Source organism: Cotesia glomerata, linkage group LG5 (assembly GCF_020080835.1).
Source record: "Cotesia glomerata isolate CgM1 linkage group LG5, MPM_Cglom_v2.3, whole genome shotgun sequence".
NCBI lineage: Eukaryota > Metazoa > Arthropoda > Insecta > Hymenoptera > Braconidae > Cotesia > Cotesia glomerata.
In genome coordinates this window covers 15,310,539-15,317,189 of record NC_058162.1, presented here as the reverse complement: position 1 = coordinate 15,317,189, position 6,651 = coordinate 15,310,539, and the positions used below count along the sequence as shown (strand labels likewise).

General features: G+C 26.6%; 1 long non-coding RNA gene across 1 annotated transcript; it reads right to left on the bottom strand.

Moving 5' to 3' along the window:
• Positions 1 to 816: 816 nt before the first annotated feature.
• On the bottom strand, positions 817 to 3,079 carry LOC123265054. Its single transcript, XR_006509490.1, has 6 exons — positions 2,876 to 3,079; positions 2,442 to 2,781; positions 2,159 to 2,353; positions 1,547 to 1,877; positions 1,060 to 1,338; positions 817 to 980 (listed from the first exon to the last, which is right to left on the bottom strand). It is a non-coding gene; the product is annotated as an uncharacterized LOC123265054 (long non-coding RNA).
• Positions 3,080 to 6,651: the final 3,572 nt, after the last annotated feature.

The window sequence follows — 6,651 nt, the reverse complement described above, 5'->3', positions numbered from 1 at the left end:
AGGTCTAACTAAAATAATAAACATTCGAAATCAGCATCGGTGCTTCATGAAACTTTGAATTATTTTTCATAATTTACTATTATTATCATTATTATTATTATTAATATTATTTTTGTTGTGTTCTTATTATTGTTATCATTATAATAGCGTATAGAGATCAAAAATCATTCATTTGTGCGAGTTCAGAAAAAAGAGCTCTTTAAGAGCTCGTTTTGATGAGTTCTTAAAGTCTACAATAAGCGGCGCATTCGACCTCTTCAGAAAGTCTTAAAGACGTCTTTTAGACGTAGACTCTGACGTCCAAATCAGAAATCTGAGCTCATTCGGAATAACTTAATACGTCATTTTGCTATCTGGGCTCATTTTGATTTTCACGAGTCGAGTCTTTTTATATACGTGACTGAATAAAGTAGTCAGTACTTGTCTCGGATAGCTTAACTGGTAGAGCCCTTGGCGCGTAACCGAAAAATCTGGGTTCGATTCCCAGTCTGGGCTGTCTGATTATTTTTTCAATTACGGAAAAATTCCCACTGAGTAGGTCCCCCCTTTCCCCTATCCGTTCTTTCCCAACTCCCTTAAAAATTTGCTTTAATATGGCAAATAAATTAAAATAAGTAAATTTATTAATGAAAATATATAAGTTTTTAGTTTAATACGAATAAGCTAGACTGGCAGAATAATTAATTATTAATAATAAGATTCCAAAAATTTTGATCATTTCTTATTTGATCTTTTTAAATGTTTTAATTTAAAATTTCAGTTTAATTTAAACGGAAAACATCTATTTATAACTATTACTCACACTTTTAACTTTTGTTTTTATCTAAATTTTAAATATTTTATAAAACATTTATCTATCAATTTACATTCTATATACAGTAAATAATGAATAAATAATATATTACCTTCCATTTCATAATTAGCATACTGAACATTTTCATAAACTTCCTCTACGTCATCTCCAATTGCTTCTTGAACATCTAAAATCGGTAATATATACTTAATATGAATGGAAAGTTTTAAGACTTTTGCCTGTTTAATTATTAAAATAGTTTTTACCTTCATTTTCCAAAGGAGGATATAGATCCAACTGCTCCTCAATCGGAAATTCTGCATTATGGAGTAAATCCCAGTAATGATCTGTATAATAAATCGCTACCGTACTTAAAAATTGTGGCAATTTTACTTTAGCCTTTGCGAATGATTGCCATAAGCTTATCATTAATTTCTTGTTGAAGAATAAGTTAAGCCGAATAGCTACAGAGACATACGAATTCTTCTTAATCGATTGTCGTTAACGCTCATTCGTCGATTTATTAAGAAGAACAATGAAATTGCCTGAAATCAAACGAAATTAGTAAATAAAAGAAAATGTAAATAAGAAAAAAAAGTTTTACTCTGATTTTATTCTGATTTATTAAAAATGTTTTTGTAAAATTTAAGTTGAAAAAGTTATTTAATTTATTCCCATTTGTAAATATATATTTTTTTTATCACTAGAACAATTTGAGTAATTATAAATAATTATTTTCAACAAAAAACTTACTCCAAAATTTCCGCAGCGAAGGTTTCTCGCCCATATAATTTTCAAGAGTAGTCCGGAACAATATGGGGACAGTATTTAAGCTTTTGACCTTTTCATATAAGCTCATCGATCTCGGAGTTACTCCTTCTATTCATACTCTGTTAAAGTAATTTATAAAATTTGTCAGCTGAGCTTTAATTTCCACCGGTAAGCTGTTACTGATTTCTTCAAAACCTTCCTTAATCTTATTTGAAAGTAAAAGAATTAAAGAAAAACATTTCTTCAAGAATTCTTCATGTTCAGGAATCATAAGGCGTAGATCATTATTTCTTAGGGCTTCGTGAAATATTATCTGTAAATGTGAATAATATTGTTCTATTTTTAATTATTTGTTATTTGATTTATTAATTTTTCACAGAATTTTTTTTATGACTATCAATCTACAGACATACACTAATTTAATAGAATTAAAATTGAAAGTATTGTTATAAAAAAAGTGCGTATAGTTTTTTTTTTAATTTTCTAAATGTGAATTAAAAGTAAATAACTAATTTTAAAACAAATTAATTTCAGGTAGACTGACAATCTTTTTTTTATCAATTATTAAATAAATGTATCAGTAACTTTACTTACACGACAATAATTATTAAACGTTCCACGGACGTCACTTTCTGGGAAAACTTCCTCCACAAATAGTTTTAAATCAAAATCTACGTAAATTTTAGCGATATTTACGTTTGGTATTAAACGCTGTTTCACTTGATTCAAAATTTCCGTACATGGCTCACGGGCCACCTTAGTCCACAGAATGATACCAATGGAAAACGCCTTTTCAATAAAAAATTAAATTAAAATTACTGTTCACTTATATACTAGTTTAAAGTAATTAAATATAAATTACTATGTTGAAACTTACATAATGTCCATCTTGTCCTAGAATGAAGGTCAGGAGACGAGTGCTATTAAAATCAGGGAGAATATTTGCTGTTGAGCTGATATGTATAGTATCGCACTAACCCGACTTGCTAAACTCTGGGTCGCCGATCAGTAATGCATCATTATCAACATTTGACACTATAACGTTTTTTTTATCGGCATATCGCATGAAACATAAATTTTCAGCACGTTCAAAAAAATCTACAAAATCCTTGTAAGTCAGTAACTCCGTTAAATCGTCTGCAGCTTCCTTTTGATGTTGACGTATCACAGTACTAATAACTGCATATGGCAATTGAATTGTAACATCTTCAAGATGCCTGAAAAATGCCATTAAAAGTTTAATCATAGTGTAGGAAATATAACATTAAGTTTTCAAATAAGGATTTTATATTTTATTTAAATAATACATACGATTTAGCAATTGTCGTATAAATTTCGTTAATTGGATACAAGTTCTTCTCAGCAGCAGCTATTAATTCACGCCGAAAACGTTTTACATCATCGCTATAAAAATCCAATGCATGTCGGTGCGTGCTCACTGTGAATTTGATGGGCTCATCTAGAGTTTTTGTACCCCGGACAGGACAATTTTTTGACTTTCTTTTTTTACAGTAAACATATCTAAATGTGTAAAAACAGCAAATTGGTTTATATCAAATATAATAATTTTGAAGCTAAGCATTTACTACAATAAACGGGAAATCTTAAATTTATAATGTTACGTTAATTTTGGTCACAATTTGAAAGTATTAAATCAACAATATTTAAAATCATAAGAATGTAATTAAATTTTTTAATTTTCAAGCAGTTATAAATTTTTAAGACTAAAGAGATCTATTTATTAAAATGTACAAATTATTATGACTAACAGTCTACTAAACATATATTAATTTCTCAGAATTGGAAATAAATGAATAAATAATTAAAAACTAGTGATTTCAGAAAAATGTACATGCATATTTTTGTGTAATTTTCTAAATATGTTTTTTTTTTTTTTTCAAGAAATATTTTATTAAAATTTTTTTTTCTACTGTTCAAAAAATTAATTAATATCTGCATAATGATCAGCCATCAAATTATTAATGACTTTGAATCTAGCAAACATTGTTTAGTTCCAGTATTGAAAAAACAGTTAAAATGAGAATAACTTAAAAATAAAAAAAAAATCTACATGTAAAATATTACAAAATTTGTATATGCAATTTCTTAATAATTAATTCAATTCTTTCTAACTACAAGAATCTTTCGTGTCTGTCTCATTCACTATCACAAATTATTATATATTATTTAAATACATAAATTATCTTATATTATCAATCACAAAAAAAACGTACGAGCACTTACTTCTTATCATTTACCGTTTTTTCAACATAATATGAAAAACCATCTTCAATTATTTCGCCTTTGTTCGCCATGTTACTTAATACTTACAAATCATGAATTTTTTAATTTTCATTAAATATTAACGTAAAAAATTAAGTAAAGTTCTTAAAATTTTAATTGTTATGTTATGATTTTAATAATCAACGCTGATTATTAGTTTAATTTACCGATAATTCAAAGAACGCGAAAGTGCGCAACAGATTCGCTAGACAAAAGGGTTGAGAATGAAAAAAAGCCTTTAACTCACCCTTATGGAAAAATTTCTCTGAAAAAACTCTGAAAAGTAAGACTTCTAAAAAGACTTATTAAGACTTCTCAAGACTTTTTCACTTTTTCTGAAAAAGGCAGAAAAAGTCTTATCATTGGTGAATAACTCTGATTAAGTCTGACAAACTCTGAAAAAGACAAATATTCTCTGAGATTTGGGACTTTTGAAAAGAGTTATAAAGACTTAATAAGACTTTTTCAGATTTATTTAATTGAATAAATTAATCAGAATAGAGAGACTTTTTCAGAGTTTTCAAGTATTAAAAAGACTTTTTCAGCAATGACTATTCAATGAATTAAAAATACTTAAAGAAAAAATCACACTGTTGCAATAAAGATAATTCTACTAATGTTTTTTTTTTTTTTTTATTTTATTTTATCGTAAATTTTTACTTATTGACAATTAATCTTCTTTCCTGTTGCACAGTAATAGAATATATTATATTTTGATTTTTTTATCGATTGAAAAAAATTGAATAAAATATTACACTGATAATTTTATAGTAATTATTTATATATTTTTTTTTTTTGGTATATGTATAAAGAAAACTGACTGTTGCAATAGTTATTTTTTTATTGCATTTGAATACACGTTATCGATTAGAAATTATTAAGAATAAATTATATAATTTTATTTCCAGCATGTTAGTTGTTACAATTAAATTCACACCAATACCATCGTATATTTAAACTCATTTAAGCTCTATGCTAATCTTAATGTACTATCCAATTATTACATTTATAAAGACACAAGTCTCTAAGAAATTGGTAATATTTTTTCATGACTTATTCTACAAATACATTAGTTAACTTTATCTATGTTAGTAAAATCAATATTTTTACATGTAATTTTATTTGGTATATAAAAATATAGCATAGAACATAATTTACTTATAAGTTAATAAATCACTAATTATCAAAAACGTTATTTTGTTTACAAAAAAATATCCTTAATGCTAATATTATTGACGCTACACTTACACACACGATTGAGGCATTTTTTGGCCAGATTTACTGAACTATTTATGTATAATTTTTTTAATCACCATAACATCCTGGTGGTATAAAAATCACATAATGTTTGTTTTTTACTGGAGTTAACATACACGGTTGCGATATCATTTTTGCTTCACAAATATTTAACTCTTCAGTAATTAAACATTCTTCAATATTATTTACAGTAACATATCGTGATGAATGGAAGTATTTCTTTAATCTTACTACTTCCTCAAAAAATATGTAAATTTTTTTTTCTCCTTTATCTGAATTAAAAAGACAAACGTTTTTAATTATTCCTATTTTTCCACTTTCCAATGATATTACAGAGTCATTTGTTTTTGCGCATGCTCGATAATTTTTCGATGTATATCTCTTGCCGTTGTAAATAAATCTATTAAATGATTTACATGTTTCAGATCTATTTACAAGTTTTCGCTCGTTATCATTTAAATTATAATTTGTACCTTTCCCAATCAGTATGCAGCCGTCTACTTCAAAAGTATTTTTCAATCGACCTGTCAAATTCCGTTCACAAAATTGAGAGAATTGATTGCTTGTATTAATTTTATTTTTCAATGGTGTTAATGCTTTCTGGAACATGTGCCGTCTGGCAATTTGAATAAGGATTTTATTGGGACTTTTATGCAATTTCATCAGAAAGTGATTTTCTTTTTCAAATATGAAAGTATTGTGACACCGTAACGGACCTAATTTTATTACACTTTAATTTTATTACACGTTAATTTCATTATTTTCTTTATCTTGAAGATTAGCCAGAAATATTTCTTGCACTTTGGGATCTTCTAATATTGATTTCAACTGTAAGGAGATGTCAAACGTCAAAAAATATGAAATATCTGGCGGTTTCTCACTATTGTCGCAAATTGGACACTGTAATCCGTTTTTATTTAATTTATGTTGAGCGCCAAAGTAGTGATGGCAGTCTCTACAATATACATGGTAAACAAGAATATCTTCACTTAGTTTTAAACTTTTAAATAACTTATATTTTGATGACGGAACCACGTCATTTTCGAATAACGTATTAATCATGGATAATATCCCAACAATAGTTTTCCATGATAGAGATTCTTCAACTCCTAGTGCAAGAGTCATCATTAGAGCTTCTCCCTGCGTGATTGTCGTACACTTACATAGTGGTTTATTGTAATCGTAACTGGCGTCTTTTTCCTCATCTTTTTGCTGTAAAAAAAAAAAAAAATAAAAATTAGTCATTCAGTTTTTTTTTCTTATGGTTTCTTAAATTATTTAATTAGCCGAAATTATTAAAAATATTGAAAGATCGTTGAAAATTTAAACAAAAATAAACAATAAGAGTTACTCTGTAAATTACTATAGAGTAATAGTTTTCAGAAATTTGTCGAAAGCATATTTAAATTAAAAAGTATTTATTCAACAAAAAAAAATGATCACTAGAATTTTTAACAAAAACATAATTAATACATAATTGTATTTTATTCGCCTTGTATAAAGCTAGTTTTATTTCTCATAACTTTACAATTTTAATTACTTGAAAA